Source organism: Protopterus annectens, chromosome 2.part2, assembly GCF_019279795.1.
Source record: "Protopterus annectens isolate FY-2018-M chromosome 2.part2, PAN1.0, whole genome shotgun sequence".
Classification (NCBI taxonomy): Eukaryota; Metazoa; Chordata; order Ceratodontiformes; family Protopteridae; genus Protopterus; species Protopterus annectens.
Window position 1 is genome coordinate 74723193 of NC_056730.1, and position 18954 is coordinate 74742146.

At 42.8% G+C, this 18954-nt stretch overlaps 1 protein-coding gene across 1 annotated transcript in view; it reads right to left on the reverse strand.

Moving 5' to 3' along the window:
• Positions 1-18954, reverse strand: part of FBXO9 (F-box protein 9) — a 1636589-nt gene that overhangs the window by 329245 nt on the left and 1288390 nt on the right. The window lies entirely within an intron of this gene.

Below are 18954 nucleotides of genomic sequence, written 5' to 3' on the forward strand. Positions count from 1 at the left end.
CCACTTTCCATGCTTGCTTGTGATAAATCCTTGTGCAAAATCTCTGCAATTGGCAGTTCTGAGGGGAGGCAAATAGATCTATGTCTGGGCATCCCCATTTCCTTATTATCATGCTGAAGACTTGTGGATCCAGTTTCCATTCATGGGGATCCATGAGGTTTCTGCTTAGTTCATCTGCCAGAGTATTTGTTTTTCCTGGCAGGAATTGTGCTTGCAGGTGAACTTGAAAAGCCAATGCTGTGTCCCATAAGGTCATTGCTTGTCTGCAGAGGGGGTAGGAATGTGTACCTCCCTGCTTGTTTATGTACCACATGACCGTAGTGTTGTCTGTCTTTATCAGTAACTGTCCTGGATGAAGCAGGTCCTTGAAAGCTGTCAGGGCATTTTGAACAACTAGCATCTCTTTTTGATTGATGTGAAGATGCAACTGGTTTGCAGGCCATGTGCCCTGAATACATTTTTCTGCCATATGGGCCTCCAAGGCATAATCTGATGCATCTGTTGGCAGTGTCTGTCTGGCTGTGGGTATACTGAATGGCAGACCCTTGTTGAGGTGACAGGCTTCTGCCCACCATCAAAACTCCTGTTGCAGGCAGGGAATGAGTGCAATTACTGTCTCCAGGCTGAGGCAATGCTGAGTCCAAACACTTTTTAGATACCACTGTAGTTTCCTCATATGCAGTCTGGCATATGGAATTAGTAGAATGCAGGATGCCATGAAACCCAAGGCCTGCAGGATTTTCCTTGCAAATAAGTGGGTTTTTGTTGCCAATTTCTTGAAGTAAGTAGTCAGATGCTTTTGTTTGTCTGGCATGAGATAAGCCATCTGGGCAGTTGTATTTAAGCTTGCACCCAGGAATATTATCTCCTGAGAGGGCACTAGTTTTGATTTATTTTCGTTTACTGTGTACCCTATGCCAATTAGTAATCTTTTTACAAATGCCAGATGCTTTAGAAGAATGTCTTTGTTCTCTGCTTGAATTAGGCAGTCGTCCAAGTAGGGATATATTTGAATTCCTTTTTGTCTGGAAAACACAATTACTGGTGCCAGGCATTTTGTGAAGACCCTGGGCGCAGTAGATAAGCCAAAGGGCAGTGCAGAGAATTGGTAATGCATTCAGCCAGCTATGAATCTGAGGTATCTTCTGCAAGATTGTCTGATTGGGACATGCAGGTATGCCTCTTTTAGGTCCAAAGTTACGAGCCAAGCCTTCTTGCCCAGCATGGGCAGTAGCTGCTGTAGAGTCAACATCTTAAATTTTGGAACTTCCAGAAACGTATTTAGTATACACAGGTCCAGTATTGGTCTCCAGGTTTTGTCCTTTCTGGGTACTAGGAAAAGTCTGGAGTAAAATCCTTTGCCCTGCTCTTGTTGTGGTACTTGCTGAATGGCCCTCATGTCCATGAGGGCTGTAATTTGTTTTTGTGCCTCTGCCCATTGATTGTGTGGCAGGTCTGGCATACCTTTTGACCTTGGTAGAGTGTGAAAATGGAACCTGTAGCCTTGGGACACTATGTTCAGGACCCATTCGTCTTGGGTAACCATTTGCCAATTTGATGAAAAAAGTGCTAGTTTCCCCCCTAAGGGGGCTGCCAAAAGAAAAGTGCTTAGATCTGGTAGAGGAAAGTCATTGGGACTGTTTCCTGTAAGGCTGTGATTTGTCTTCTCCACTTTTGGTGGTAGGAGCACCCTATTTTTAGGCCTGTATGAGCCTTGGGGCTGAGATCTGCCGCTGGGATGCCTGTATCTACCTCTTTGTGGCCTGTCTGACACTGGAAAGGACCAATTTTTAGAAGGCCAGTTCCTGCTAAACCTGGGTTGCTGTACCTGTAAGAAATCCTTGATTAGTCTGCATGGATTTTGCTTTATCCTGCATTTTTTTCAGCACCTCTTCTGCTTTAGTACCAAACAAAGTATCATGCTGTAATGGTGCATCTAATAATTTTGCTTTAACATGATCAGGCAGATTCTGTTCCTTTAACCAAGAATGCCTTCTAATAAGAGAACCTTTAACAACGGCCCTGCAAGAGGCCTCCAGCGAATCATAACCACATTGCAAAGTATGCTTTTCCACTTGTTCAGCTGCATGCAATAAATCCTGCAATTCTTTGTTCTCTGAACATTCAGTATTTGTCAACAATTTCTGTTTAAGCAGTGACATTAAATATTGCTGATATTTAAGCATATGAAACTGACAATTTAAAGCCCTTACAGCCAGGGTAGCAGAAGTGTAATTTTTTTCCCCATCTGTCTAGAGCCCTAGAATCCCTATCAGAGGGGACAGGGTTTTTTGCAGTGGAAGCTTTGACCCCTTTGGGACCCTGAGATATAGTTTCTGGGTCAGCATTGAGAATAATTGAGAATCCGGGACCCTGTAGTATCTGTCTGGCTTAGCAGGGGCAGGGGATAAAGAGTCAGGGGACAGGCCGGACTCTACAATGTCTAGAACAGGTGGAATAGCAAGGGGTCTGTGCTGAGGAAGTAGCAGAAAGTCTCTGAGCCTTTTATTAGATTCAGAATAATCTTGGCTCTCCCAGTGGAAATGCTAACTCATGGTATGCAGGGTTTCCCCAAAAGAATAATCCTCAGGAGGAGAGGCTGAAGGAATGGATTCTTCAGCATCAGAATCCTCATAGGGAAGCATGGAGTAATCCTGTTCAGAAGAGGAATCAGAGGAAATAGAAACCTGATCAGAAGAATCATACTCTGCCTCTTGCCTAGGCCTCTTATCAGGAGGGGGATGGGAGCCCCTGATCAAAGTAATTAGGTCTTCAGCCATTCTGAGCATCTGTTTTTTAGGCATGGAAGTCTGAGCAGGAGAATGCTGTACTTATTTCTTTGTCTTTAGAGCTGCTTTAGTCTTTGAAGCTGAAGATGGCTTAATATATAGTTGTGTAGGTCTGAAGACACCCTCAGAAGGCGATGCCTGCTCAGCAGCTCCGGACTCATCTGAGGGAATGATTTCCGAGTGTCCAATACCTTGAGTATCCAGAGGCCCAGTCGGCCCCACATGGGAGTCGGAAGCGGTCTGTGGCTCTGAGGTAGCGGGCGCCAGGGGCTGCGAAAGCGCCTCACTGAGAACTGGTGAACCGGCGACTGGCCTAGCAGAGGCCTCGTTGTCGGTTTTGGACCTTGGATGCCTATCCTTTTCCTTGTCCTTGCGTTTTTTGTAAACTCATGTTGTCGGCTGGTCCAACGGCATTATATAATTAAATCTTCGGCCAAAGTAATGAAATGCAAAATTGAACAGATGCTTAATAGTGCGTTAGTTAAATCTAGCACAAAACCGACAGCTAGCAACGTTGTGATCATGGCCTAAGCAAGGAATACAGTAAGAGTGAAAATCCTTATGAGGTATTTGCTTCCCACAAGAAATACAATTGTTAACTTTTTCTGACATCGGTCTGGAGCAAGAAAAAAGTTTCCCCAACGGGGTACTTAGCTTTAATGAAGACTTCGGATTTGAATATCTCAGGAGTCAGCCGACCGGCACTTGCAAACTGCTTTTGCTTCAGGCACCGCACGGCAAGAAAGACTGAAGAAAATGGCATCGGCTGCATCTTTTATACCCCTGGCGCACTGACGTCAGGGAAGAGGCAACAGCAACCGACGCCGGACCTAGACTTTGGAATTCTGGCCGACTGAAGGTAGCCTGCCAGCAGGATAACCCAAGAGTAATGACTGCAACAGTAAAACACGATGAACATCCACACAAACCCAAAATGGTGATCAACAGGGTGAAAAAACAAACTTCAAATACAAAACATACACCCCAGAGAGACACTTAAGTAGGTTCAAAAATAAAACTTAATCCATACACAAATATACAGCGTTAAGTGCTTTCGTCCCTAGAACAGGAAAGTACAGTTGTGTACACTTACCATAAATGTAGATGTTCGAGTGTATTCACTGTTGTAGTCATCACATTTGGGTTATCCTTGCCAGGGAAGCCCTCGGCCGGCCCAAATACCAGAGGCTTAGTATTTCTGCGTCAGTTGCTGTCACTTCAGGACTGACGCCAGGTCGTCAAGTAGTATAAAGTAAGGCAGCCGATGCCATTACATCAGTTTTTCTTGCCCTAACCTGTCAGGAGCTCCCATGTAGGAGCCAGGTTCTGGTGGAAGAAGCCCATCAGTAGAAAGTAAATACAAGTATGTCCCTTGTAAGGAAAGAGAAGAAAAAAGGGGGATGGTGGCAGGGAAACCAGGACTGCAACAGTGAATACACTCGAACATCTACATTTATGGTAAGTGTACACAACTGTACTATGTTCTTCGTGTTTCAATGTTGCAGTCATCACATTTGGGTTGATTCCCAAAGCTGAGGAAATTGGTGGAGGCAGTCAAGGAAACTAGGGGCTGGCTAGGATGCCCTGCAAGACTGCAGATGCAAACCCTACCCTGGATTTGGAGAAAAGAAGCAGGTGGTAATGTTTGGTAACAGATGTTCAGGTGGCAGCCTCCAGGATGTCCATGGTGGGGACTACTCTGAGGAAAGCTGGAGAGGTGAAGGCTGCTCTGGTGGAGTGAGTCCTGACCCCCTTGGGGGGAGGTTTTCCATGTTGTTTGTAGCAGAAATGGATGAAGTGTGCTATCCATTTGCAAATGGTTTATTTGGAGATGGCTTTGCCTTCTGCTCCTGTAGCAAAGCTAACCAGCAATTGATCAGACTTTCTGAAGGATTTAGTCCTGTCTAGATAGAACCTGAGCTGTCTGTGCACATCTAGAGAGTGCAGGATCCTTTTCCCCCGGTTCTGGGGATTAGGGCAAATGAAAGGATTGGTTGATAGCCACACTGGACACCATCTTGGGCATGAAGGATGGGTTAGTCCTGAGGGATACCCTGTCAGCATGGAAGATAATGAATGGTTCCACAGCCATGAGTGCTTGCAGCTCGGAGACTCTTCTGGCTGAAGTGATGGCCAGAAGGAAAGCTGTCTTTGAGGAGAGAAATTTTAGCTCTGCCGAAGAAGCTGGTTCGAAGGGGGGACAGGGTGAGCTTTTCCAACACAACGTTAAGGTCCCAAGCTAGGGTTGGTGCTCTTTTGGGTGGCCTCAAGTTGCTAGCCCCTCTTAGGAAAGGTTTGATCAAAGGGTGTGAGAAAAGGGTCCACTCAGTGGGAAAATGAGCAGAGATAGCAGATGCATGAATTTTAATAGAAGAAAAAGACAGGCCACTGTGTAGCAGGTCAGCTAAGTAACCCATGATGAGAGGGAGGGAGGGTTGTGCTGTATTGGCTCCCTTAGCCTGAATCCAGGTGCAAAACCTTTTCCATTTGTCAGCATAAGACCTTCTAGTGCTAGGGTGTCTGGCCTCACGTATAACATCTAGAACCTGTTTACTGAAGTTGGCAGACTGATCGGGGTTAGGGAATAAGCCAAGCTGCCAAATTGAGTGTCTGCAACTGGGGATGCATGAATTCCCCTTCCCTCTGGGTCAGGAGGTTTGGAATCTGAGGAAGATGTCATGGTGGCAGTGGAGACAGGCTGCACAGCAAGGGGTACCGGTGCTGGCGAAGTCAGTCTGGAGCTCTAAGAATTGTCCTTGTTTTTTCCTCCTTTATTTTGAGCAGTAACCTGGGGATGAGAGGTAGTGGAGAAAAGGCATAGACCGAAAGATTGACCCAAGGGAAAGACAGGGCCATCCACTTTCCAAGCCATGCAGTGTTGCTCCCTGGTGCAGAATTTTCTGAGCTGATGCTTGGTGTGGGAGGCAAAGAGGTCTACCTTCGGGGTGCCTCATTTCTGAGTTATTAGGGTGAAGGTTCTTCTGTTGAGCTGCCACTTGTGTGGGTCCAGAAGATTTCTGCTTAAGTGGTCTGCCAGAGAGATGAGAGAACCTGGCAGGAATTGTGCTAACAGATGGAGTTGCATGCCAGAGGATGTGCGCCAAAGGGTCGTGGCCAGCCTGCATAGAGGGTAGGAGTGAGTCCCTCCCTGCTTGTTGATATACCACATCACAGTGGTGTTGTCTGTTTTGTTCAGGAGAGCCCCTGGGAGAGAAGGGGCTTGAAAGCTATCAAGGTGTGCTGAACCGTCATAATCTCTTTTTGGTTGATGTGCAGATGGATTTGCTGTGGGCTCCATTGGCCCTGTATGCACCTGCCGTCCAAGTATGCACCCCAGGTATAGTCTGATGCATCTGTGGTGAGGGTCTGAGCGGCAAGGGTGGTGGTGAGAAAGGCAGTCCCTTGTTGTGGGAGCATGCTGTTGCCCACCAAAGCAAATCTTTTCTGAGGCAAGGTATTATAGGTATAAGAGTCTCCAGGTCTTGAGAGGGTTGACACCAAAGGCTTTTTAGGTACCACTGAAGTTTCCTCATATGCAGTCTGGCATATGGAATGAGTAGCATGCAAGATGCCATGAACCCCAGAACTTGCAAGATTTTCTTTGCAGATAGCTGGGGTCTGGTGGCTAGTTGAGAAAAGTAGGCTGTCAGGAAAGTTTGCTTTTCTGGTGTAAGGAATGCCATTTGGGATGCTGTGTCCAGGCTTGCTCCCAGGAATACAATTCTTTGGGTGGGCACCTGTTTGGATTTCTTTTCGTTGACTGTGTACCCTAGGGAGGTTAGTAGGGACTTTAAAAAGGCCAGGTGCTTCAGCAACTTTTCCTGGCTGTCTGCCTGAATTAGGCAGTCATCTAAGTATGGGTAAATCTGGATATTCCTTTGTCTGCAAAAGGCAATGGCCAGAGCCAGACATTTTGTGAAAACTCTGGGAGCAGTAGATAAGCCAAATGGAAGTGCAGAGAACTGAAAGTGCTGAGATCTTGCCCTGAAACGGAGATATTTCCTGCATGATTCCCTGACAGGAATGTGGAGGTAGGCCTCTTTTAGATCTATGGTGGCTAGCTAAGCATCCTTGGAGAGCATGGGTAGCAGCTGCTGGAGGGTGAGCATTTTGAATTTTGGGATCACCAGGAAGATGTTTAGAAAGGATAGATCAAGAATAGGGTGTCAGGTGTCCTCTTTTCTGGGTACAGGAAAAAGTCTGAAGTAGAAACCCTGGCCTTTCTGTTCTGCAGGAACGTGTTCTACTGCCCTCATAGAGAGCAGGGAAATGACTTGCTTTTGTGCCTCTGCCCACTGGTTTGGAGGTAGATCTGGGAACCCTTTTAGAGTTGGAAGGGCGTGGAAAGAAAATTTGTATCCCTGGGACACTATGTTGAGAACCCAGCATTCGTTGGTAATGGTGGCACAGGTTGCTTGCATGAAAGGAGAGTTTTCCTCCTAGGGGTAAGTGAAGGTGGGCAGAGGGAGGGGGTGGGGGAGGAGAGTCATTGTGAGTTCTTACCATAAGGGAGTGGCTCAGAACTCCCTGGTTTTGAAGTGGAGGTAGTCCACTGCTTAGATCTCTGCATTCCTGTGGCTGCTGTCTGGGAGGTCTGGTTCCGGGGGTCTGGGCTGAACTGGCCTAGTGGGAGCAGGAAAGGACCAGTGCTTGGTGGGACAATCCCTGCTGAACCTGGGTGGTTGGACCTGTAAGAAATCCTTAACTGTCTGCACAGATTTTGCTTTTCCTTCCATCTTTTTTAAGACCTCTTCTGCCTTAGTGCCAAACAAGTTGTCTTTGTGCAAGGGGGCATCCAACAATTTAGATTTGACATGGTCTGGCAAGGGCTGTTCTTTAAGCCATGCATGCGTTCTCAGGACAGATCCGGTGACTGCTGCCCTGCAAGAAGCTTCTAGGATGTCAAAACCGCAGTGCAAGGTGTGTTTAGTTACTTGACCTGCAGAAGCATTAACTCTTGTAACTCTTTAGATTCTGCACAAGCAGGTAAGGAAGACATTTTGTTGTTTAAGGAGTTCCAGGGTATGTTGTTGAAATTTTAGCATATAGAACTGATAATTTAGTGCTCTGATAGCAAGAGTAGCTGAGGTGTACACTTTTCTACCCCATCTGTCTAGTGCTCGGGAATCCCTATCTGAGGGGGTGGGATTCTTAGCAGAGGTTGCCTTAATCCCTTTAAGCCATTGAGAAATTATGTCAGGGTCAGCAGTAGGATTTTTAAGAAGAAATGTGTGCGAGTCAGGGACTCTGTAGTACCAGTCTGGTTTTCTAACTGCAGGAGGGAGGATGTCAGGAGTCCAGCTGGATTCCAGGAAAACATCCTCCACAACATCCAGGACTGGGGGATGGCCAAGGGTCTGTGCTGTGCAAGATCTAAGAATTCCCAGAGTCTCTTTTTAGACTGAGGGTAGTCCTGACTCTCCCATCGGAAATGCTCCCTTAAGGTATGAAGGGTTTCCCCAAAGGAAAAATCTTCTGGGGGAGAGGCTGAAGGGATGGAATCCTCTGCATCAGAATCCTCATAAATAGAGAGGGGTCGCATGTCTTCATATTTAGATGCCTCAGAGCCATCTGACTCTTGTTCAGACAAAACTACAGGGGACAGATCTCTTTTCCTTTTGGAGGGGGTAGCTTGGCTTGCCCTGATCAGCATGTTAAGGTCTTCTGTTATTTTAAGCATTTGAGACTGAAGCAAGGAAGCAGGTGCCTGAGATTGGGTCGTCGGTTTCTTGGGTGTGGCTCATACCCTGGGCCTAAGAAACTCAGTCATTTTCGAAAGAACAGTAGTTGCGAAAGAAGACGTCGGATTGTGTCAAGAATCGGTAGTGCGAAGGACTTCCTCGGAAGCTGGTGCCTACTCAGCAGCTCTGGTCCCATTCAAGGTAGAGACGACCGCAGGATCCTAGCTGAAGTGTTCTGCGACATGCCAGACTCCAAAAGGGTTTCGGTGGCGGCCTGCAAATCCACAGAAGCAGGCATCAGGGGCTGCAAAAGCGCCTTGCTGAGGACCAGAGAAATGGTGACTAGCTTAACGGGAGCGTCGTCAGTAGGTTTGGACTTGTGCAGTCTGTCTCTGTCTTTATCTCTGTTTTTTCGGAATATCTGCTGTTGGATGGCTTACTGAAGCCATATCAGAGTTCGAGGACTGTAAGCAAAAATATCTAGCTACAATAAGGGCCCAACAACAAATAGTTCTGGCATTGAACAAAGCACAGAAGTGACAGCCGGGGACGTCGTGGTCTGGGCCTAAACAAGTGATGCAGTAAGAATGAAAGTCTCTCTGTGGTATTTGCTTTCCTCAGGCAAGACAATTGTTAACTTTTTCTGACATCGGTTAGTGTAAGACAAAAGGATCCCAATGGGGTACTTAACTTCAGAAGACTTAAGCTTCAATTCGGTAGACGAAACCCAGGTAGCAGCCAACCGGCACTCGTGCAAACTGCTTCTGCTTCGGGCTCCATGGCAAGAAAGACCAATGTAATTGCGTTGGCTGCTTTACTTTATACTACTGATGACCCAACGTCAGTTCTGAAGCGACAGCAATTTTGTCAGAAATACTAAGCCTCTGGTACTAGGGCCGGCCGAGGGCTACCCTGGCAGGGATAACCCAAATGTGATGACTGCAACAGTGAAACATTAAGAACCTCTTCATTAGAATAAGTAAAACAATTTCTTAGTCACATCCTGTTTAACAAACCCAAAAGGCACATGATACAAATCAACCACTGAAAATTAACAATCAATTCAACCTATAAGGTGCACCAATTCATTTAGAACAATTAAAGAAATCTCCATACCAAACTAGATAAAATAGTATACAGCAGACTTTAAACCCATTCGCATGTTAGAAAGTAAGAGTGTGCAATTTTAAAACATAAGCTAGTGAAACCATGTCATTAAGTCCAGAAAATATGTACACATTCAAAACAATCTGCCAAAATAATGCCCTCTTATCCAACATTTCACTCAATGGACCCCCCCCCCTCAGGTTTCTATCAACTATCTCCGCAATAAAGGGGAAAAAAAAGAACGTGAGGGAAACTTCAATATGTGTTTATATTGAGCATTAGTATGTTTACACTTAACCATATTAGTAGGTGTTCATAAAGTAATAAAATATCAACAAAATTAAGAAAATGGAAGTTTTTTCACAAAAGGGAACTTATCTGCCAGGCAAAGGAAAGACAACCCACCTAACGATCCTTAAAAGCAACAGAGGAGCATACTTTTCAGTGGCAGTAAAGTTCTGAAGGGCTTTGCTCCCAAATGTGTCTTTCAGTCTGCTTAGCTCAAGCTGCCAGACAGTTTGGGTGCTTGGAAGGTACTTGAAGCTTTGGAAGCTGGCTGGCTGTTATATCCTTGGCAGGATATAACCCATAGAGCTAAAATTACTGCAGCACTAATGAATGTGATGAACATCTTTTTTTTTTTTTGGGGGGGGGTGTTCTGATGAGGAGTCCAATGGCATGGTAGTTCATGTTAAATCTCTGAGCCAAAGCAGCTGGTTCATGTGGCCTTACAAAGGAATTTACCAATCACAAGAAAATTTTGCCTTCCTCACAGACATCTCAAAACATTTTTTAATGGTTTCTCATGGAAAAGCAAAGGTCCCTCAACAAGGATAGTTGTCTGCCTGAAGCAGTTGCTGAAACCATCTGCCACCACTAATGCCACTAAGCTAACAAGAGTCTGCATATGTGTACATATGATAAGACAGTTCTGAGTTTTGTCAGACCTAAACATCTCTCTTAAATTAACATGTATTGCAATGATAAGTGTGGCTGTCTAGAGTGCAGCGAAGGCAGCTATAGTTCTGTAGACTTGTAAAAACACCAGTCGGAGAACAAAGTACCTCAGTTAAAAACAACAGTCAATGGATCAGCAACAAAGAGGTATCACACATTTCTTATTATATATTATATTTTATGTTATTATATTTTTATTGTCCTGTGATGTCTGGTTGATTTACATGCTTATTAGGTAGGAAAGGATAATTTTATACTTCTGTGTATGAGAGTGCTTTCTTTACGCTACTTGATTAATTGATTAATGAGAAGGTGTTGTAATCTGTATATAAAGAATGGTTGGAACACTCATTGTTAAGTCTGATGAAGCGAAAGCACTCACTCCCTGGGATTCATTAAGCTTGCACCATGCGCCGGAGTAGCGTCGGCAATCTAGCGGCAAATATGGCCGTTGAGCGATTCAGGTAAGAGCTGTTTCCACGTGCACTACCAGCGTACGCCAGAGCTGCGCAGTTGCCGGTGCATGTATGCTAATTACCCCATGCGCAGCAGTGTAGCATGCAAATGAAGGTATACAGCGATTCATGAAGTTGTGCAGGCATAGCGTAAGCATGTAGAAATGTAAACCAAAAAAAAAACGGTTTACATGTTGTCAAACATAAAATCAGAGCCATGAAAGTGGACCAAACTTACGTGTTATAATGTTAATATATGCCAATGGCTAAATATATAGCCAATGGCATAAAACAACATGCACAACATATAAAAACTAACATTTAATTTCATGGCCACAACAACGCAAAGTAAAACCGCAGTGCATCGGTGTGCAAACGGGTTCATAATGAAAATATATTTAGATGTATTAATCCAACAAACCACTCCGACTCCAATAACTATAGCCCAAACGTATTTTATTCACAAGATATAAAAATTAAATAAAAGGTCAAGCTGTTATCACTTCTTCAGAACAAATTCATCACAACTACTCAGCCTTATATAATAACATAATTAACACTTAATTAGTTACAATACAATCCTTTAAAGTGACCATACAAAAAATCCATATAAGATCCCTAAAAATAATAATTATTAAAACAGCGTGCAACATAACAGCGATGATTTAAAAAAACAGGAAATAAGAATTAATTTTAAATAAACAGGTTAATACTATTTAGATATAACCTGAAAATTCAAAGTTTTAATGCCCTATATTCTAATTCATGTTTAATACTGACATGCTCATTCAAATCTGGGGTTTCACTGGCATTAAGTCTTAGTTGCCATTTAACTTCAGCCCTCAATAATTTATTATTCCAGTCTCCACCCCTAAAATCATGTCCTACCACTTCCAATATCCCAAACTTAAAACAATGACAAGGGAACATTTAATATGTTTGTATGATGCATTTTTTTCTTCTTTTCTCTTAATACTATAACAATGTTCATATATCCTTCTGCTCAATTTCCTCTCAGTTTTCCCTATATAAAATTGTCCACACTCTGAACAAAGAGCTAGGTACACCACCCCCATGATGTTACAAGACCCACCCATAAAAATAACCTCTCTATTATAAGGGCCCACAGTAATTTTAGGGACATCAATAATAAACTTGCAATAATCGCAAGCCCCACATTTGGATGTACCTTTCAACATATTATTATTACTAGAATAATTATTTTCTAATAAATATTTTAAATTATTATTCATCTTGTACGTAAATAAAGGTTTTTCACCTATAGTTATTAATAAATCTTTATTCCCCTTAAACATAGCCCAGTTATTTTTAATAATTCTCTGAACTTCACCTGAAGTTTCACCGTAAGTTAACACCATAGCTTGTGAGAAATTATTAACCTTTTGTAACTTATTAAATGATGTTTCCTCATCCATACCTAATAGGGGTTTGTATCTAACACCCCACTGTTCCATAACCTCTTCTCGAATCTGGGAGACAAAAGGATATGGATAACCTCTAGCTAAAAACATTTCTAAGAGTAGCTGAGTTTCTCTTTTTACGAGTTCTATATTGGAACACATTCTTAGAATCCTAACCATCTGTCCCTTTACTATATTTCTTTCAACATAAATAGGGTGGCTACTGGTAAATTCTAAATGATCATTAGAAAATGTGGGTTTTCTATACAAACAAGACTGAAAACTTTTTGAATTAATATCCTTAAATACCGTAACATCCAAAAAATTAATACTTTCACTATTTGTGCAACCAGTAAATTTAAAACAGTCACACATTTTATTCAAGAAGTCCATCAACTTCTCGTGTGACCCTTCACCTTACCAAAAAATAAACACGTCATCCAAAAATCTTAAATATAAATGGCCAATAGTCCTTAAAAGGTGAATTAAATAAAAACATAGATTCCCATCTATACATCACAAGATTGGCAAATGTCGGGGCACAACTGTTGCCCATCACAACACCCCTAACTTGTCTAAAAAACTCTCCCCCAAAACTAAAAAAATTATATTTCAAAACCAACTCCATCAATTCTAGAATAAAATTAATCATACTACTAGTTAAATTACTCTCTGAAACTAAAACCTCTTGGAACATCTCAAGACCTATATCATGGGGAATGGACGTATACAAGTCCACTACGTCCACAGTAGAAAAACAAATATTATCATTATAAAATTCATTATTCACTCTTTTTAAAAAATCCCAAGAATCTATTAAAATATGTCTCACTGGTGTTCTAGCACTTTTTACTCGATCAATAAAAACTCCCAACGGGTACAAAACACTATTAAAACCTGGAATAATAAGTCGATATGGTGGATCAACCAAATCTTTATGAGTTTTAGGAATACCAAAAGCAAGCGGAATAGTAGGATGTTCCACTTTCAAAAAGTTAAATATTTCCCCCTGAAACAATGAATCCTTCAGTATTAATTTAATCTTCTTATGGGCCAAATTTATCTCATTCCTGGAAACCATTTCATGCTAAGATTCATCATTCAACATACAAAAAAATGTATTATGATAATCAACGTTATTAACTATTACCATACCCCCTCCTTTATCAGGCTTCATATACCTAACTTTATCATCACACCTTATTTCCTCTAACAACCTCTTTTCATCCTTAGACAAATTAAACACTCTCCTTTTTTGTTCATTAAGGGATCTGTAAATCTCCTGGGAGCATACACTTTCAAAAGAACTTAAAATAGGTAATAAAGGGGGGTTATAACAACTTTTTTTCTTAATCATATTCTTTTTTCCGGGACTACATCTTTCATTTTTGTCTCTATTTAACATCTTAAGATTCAATTTTCTAACAAATATTTTAAGTTCTATTAAAGTTTTACTAACATCTTCCCTAGCAGATGGTGCAAATTTGAACCCTCTCATTAATAAATGAAATAGTCCCTTACTCAATTTTAATCCATCATAGTTATAAATTTTAAAACCTTTATAGAAAAATACAAGTCCATCATCAGAAATAATATCTTCGGACAACTTATTCTCACCTATCCCTTCTACTATTCGTAACTGTTCTTTCGTCGATTCGATGGGTTTCGATAATTGTATCAAAATCTCCCTTCCCCCCTGTCCCCTAAAAAATCTGGTTTATCTAATCTACCTTGATTTTTATTAAAAATCCTCTCTGACCTCCTTAATGGTGGAAATTCAGTGTCATAAGTATTAACATTACTATTATGTTTGTTGTTAGCATTTTGATTTAAACAAACCTTAGGTGTAGAAGCATTATTACTTTCCATAGCATTGTCTAAATATGCTTTAGGTAAAGGGTACGCCAACCCATGTTTATAATCATATTCATCTCTCAATAATTTCTTTTTTCTGTCTATATTATTGCACACTTCATTTTCAACTTTATCAAAAATAATATTGATCCTAAAAGAGTACTGCTTAAAATTAAAATCATTCAAAATCAAATTGTTAATTTCATCAATGTCTCTAAACAATTCATTAATTCTTTTATTTATCTTTAAAATAAAATCCATCAGTTCAAGACCATGCCTATCAAATATTTTAAAAGTTCATCACATTCCTCCTGGCCTTTCTTAATTCCATTCGGGAACCTAAAGGCACGAAGACCCTTAGGAACCCTCCCATTAGCCATACTTTCCTTCAAATAGGCATTGTCACACTGCAAGGCACGAACCTTGTGTATTTTTATTTCTAATGTCACTAACCTATTATCCATGCTCGTCACGCCATTTTCGGCTGTAGAAGGGAATAAACCACATTCCTTTTTCGACCAATCTCTCAGCCGATCATGTATTCCATTTGCTGCAGGGTTATTAGATCTAAAAACAGTTTGTCCCATACTTGTAGAAGGCAATAATTGATTTTCGGCACTCCGAGGACGCTGTTGCTGACTCTGGCTTCGTAAAACAGGAAGTGCACCATCAGTATCTGTCCCCGGTGGATTTCCGCTCCTTTCAGTAGCCGTAGGACTATTAGATTTTTGTATTTTATTAACTGTCTCCTGAAGTTCAGAAACCTTATGTGTAAGATTCAAAATCAAAGCAAAAAGATTGTCATTGTTCGTTTCCACTTGTTGCCCACATGGCAAAGAATCGAGCTCCTCCTCAAAAACCAGCGAGAGATCATGCTCATCCATAACCGGAACAGGGCTTAGTAGGCAGTCAATCACCCAAAATAACGACAGCAAAACCCAAGGGTGAAGAGTGGCACAAACACAACTATTAATCCAACAAACCACTCCGACTCCAATAACTATAGCCCAAACATATTTTATTCACAGGATATGAAAATTAAATAAAAGGTCAAGCGCTTTTGTGTTATCACTTCTTCAGAACAAATTCATCACAACTACTCAGCCTTATATAATAACATAATTAATGCTTCTAATATTTAGATGTCATACAACTGTAATGTAATGCAATTCATGATATCCCCATAATAGTCAGTGGCACGCATGCTACACCACAACCATGGTGCAAGGGTTGCTAAGGGTCTGTGACAGTGTTCCATGCGGTAACTAGGAATTAGCAGTCAATGCCATGCAAATGAGTCACCAAAGGCCCCACAACAGCAGTACCTACTGTAAAACCAATAATTAAGACACCCTGCAGCTGGAATAGCACAAACACACCCAATTATACCAGCATCATCCATTGCACAATAGTATAAGGTGTGAAAGCCCCATACACACACTTGTGTATTCCCAGGCACTCTGCACCACTGGTGTATACAGACGGGGAACTTTTAATATGTATATGTTAGGGGCTACCATAGCTTTGATTCACCAGCATGTGCTGGAGACTGACAGTGGTGTGGAGGATGATGCTGACAACCATCTCAGGCACCAGAGGAGGAGACAAGTGTTCAGACACAGGGTAACCTACCAGAGGCTACATGATCTGGAGATAGTAGAGCATTACAGGGTGGACAGGGCATCATACAGCAACTTGTTGAGCTGTGCCGGCCACGCCTCAGAGCCAGAAGTAACAGAGGGGAACCCATCCCTGTGGACATGAAGGTATGTGTAAGCTTGAGAATACTAGCCACAGGTACCTTCCAAAGGCCAACTGGGGATATCATGGGGATCTCACAGGCATCGGCATCCAGTGTACTCCACCAGTTCCTGGATGCCATGTTACCACACGCCAATGAGCACATACACTTCCCCCGAACGCAGGAGGAGTTGGCCAGCAATATGCGTCTCTTTCACCGTGTGGTGGACTACCTGGAGGTACTGGGTGCAATAGACTGCACGCACATACACATCAACTCACCACCCGGTGAGCAGGGTAGGCACTACATAAACCGCAAGGGATTCCCCTCCATCAACTGCCAGGTCATGTGCAATGCCCAGGGCATTATCATGGATGTGTGTGCTGGCAGTCCTGGAAGCTATCACGACTCCCACATCTGGCATGCCTCACAGCTGTAACAGGTATTTGCCAGGGGGGACATCCCATATGGCCACCTGGTGGGGGATGCTGGCTATGCACTGGAACCGTGGATGATGACACCCATCAGAAATGCAAACACAGCCATGCAAGAACGCCATAATGAGGCACACGCAGAAACCAGAATCATCATAGAGTGCGTGTTTGGGATGCTGAAATCACGGTTCCGTTGCTTGGACATATCTGATGGAGCCTTGCAGTACTCTCCAGGAATGTGTGCCCACATCTTCATAGTATGTGCCATGCTACACAATATGATCCTGTGGAAACAGCTGCAGCAGGGACAGAATGGTGAAGGCCCTCACAGCCCACCACCATTGCCAAGGGACCCACAGGCACAGGGGGGCTCAGACCACGAACACCCTGTGCTAGCCCCAGTAGGCAGATGGAGGCGTGCCCAGTATGCCCATGCCTTGGCAAAGAGGGAACGTATAGCACACACACTGACAGTGTAGGCACTCATGGACTGACACCCTTCTCCACCTGCACACAGCAAACATGGATGGCACACACACACGACCACCTGTAAATTGTCATGTATAGGTGGTCTACTGTGTGCATCCTACATAAGTAGCCCTCGACTATTGTACAGACAACCGCCATTGGCACAAGGTAAGTCAATACCTGAACAGTATATTAAGCTATCAGCATGTGTCCATACTGTATGTACAGGTTCAAAGATACATAGGTAGGTACATGTCCAACCGCCGAGGCCACTCATAAGCATAGGTAAAACGTGTCTGCTGTCGCCACCCCATCGATCAACTAACTGTCCCTCTGTGGAGCAGAGCCACTTGCGGGATCCCTGGGGTGTAGCTATTGTTCACCACCCATTCTGCAAGGATTCCCCGGAGTGTTAGTGAGGGGTTTTGTATAATGTAATCAGGGATGTGTTTCCAAATAATGGGGTGTATCCCTGACAGGAATCTTCACAGATGTGTACATGTTATGTAGAATACCTGTATACCTTAAAACAGCTTGCATATATAGGTAGTTCTCCACAGAATAATAAACATGTGGAACAACACAACCGCTGAAATGTGCGTTCATCACCCTTGCACTACCAGTGCCTGCTCTGAGAGGTAAGATATCACTGCCAGGATTAGAACACGCAAACATGTACACATTCATCACAATAGCATACCACTAAGCTACCTGAGATGTACCAATGGCAGTCGTGTATACTGACAGGATATAACACAAAATGTAGGAATGTGTTGAAATAAGACAAACTAGCATGTACACAATGAAAGGTGCATGTTTTATATATATATATATATATATATATATATATATATATATATATATATATATACACACACACACACATTGTCATATATAGAGAGAGAGAGATATGTCGATATATGGGGATATACATATATATGTAGATATATAGATAGGTTAACAACATCTACATAACCATGGAGGTACACATAAATGGGATACCTACCACATACCGACTGCTTTACATACCGACGCATGTAATCCCGAGGCTTAAGGTCCGAAAGAACACAGTACCGAAACACCAGATACGCGGGGTGTAATCTCACGATGTTAATGGACATTTAGTCAGTGCTTCTGGTGTTGTGGTTTGGGTAGGTCACTGTGTGTACGTGTGTTTCTTAGGGCAGTAGTGTGCGTAAGTATGTGTTCTGTGTGTGGTGTGTGTTGTTGGGGGACTGTAATGTGTGGTTGTGGGTTAGCTTTGTGCGTCTGTTTGCGCGACCTAGGATGTAGAACATTAAAGTAGTGGGTGGTGTGTGGGGTGCAGACACCTAAATGGGGTGTGTAGGGCGGCTTGGCCACCTGCTCATACGTAGTGTAGGATGGTTTGTTTGGATGTGTTGTTTGTGTCTGTGTGTGCATGTGTGTGTTCCATGTTCATGTTACCTCCGCGAGTTACTGTCGATGTCGGTAATGTGGGGTATGGGAGTCTGTTCCCGGGACTGTGTGCATTGGAACACTGTGGTTTTGGAATTCCGTAGGTCTCTCGTATACAGCGGTTGAAGTGTTCACATATGTGTATAACATAGACTATAGCAATCACACATTCCGCCACTACCAACCTTTATCAACAAAGGATATGGAGAGTATATGCCTATACACCATTACACATATGTGCTATGGACATGAGCCAATGATAGTGTTACCACCTGTTCCACTTTGCGAGGGAAACTTCCTCTTTGGGCGGTTGTGTCCTGACCAAATATATTAAACATGGCAAATGTCCTGGGATTGTAGGACATAATTATGTCCCATATGTACTGTAATAGTTGCATACAATAGTTATTTCTGTATCTAAAGTACCTACACGGTACAGGAAACAGGATAAGCTACTAAACTGCTACAAGAATAAGCTTATAATTAGGCAAGAAAAGAAAGTTCCATCCCTTGTACTGACCGTGGGTTTGTGTCGGCCTGTAAAATCAGATGCGTGTCCCAAAAAGGACCCATTATGGACATATGAAAAGGTGGAAACCCTAGCGAAAGA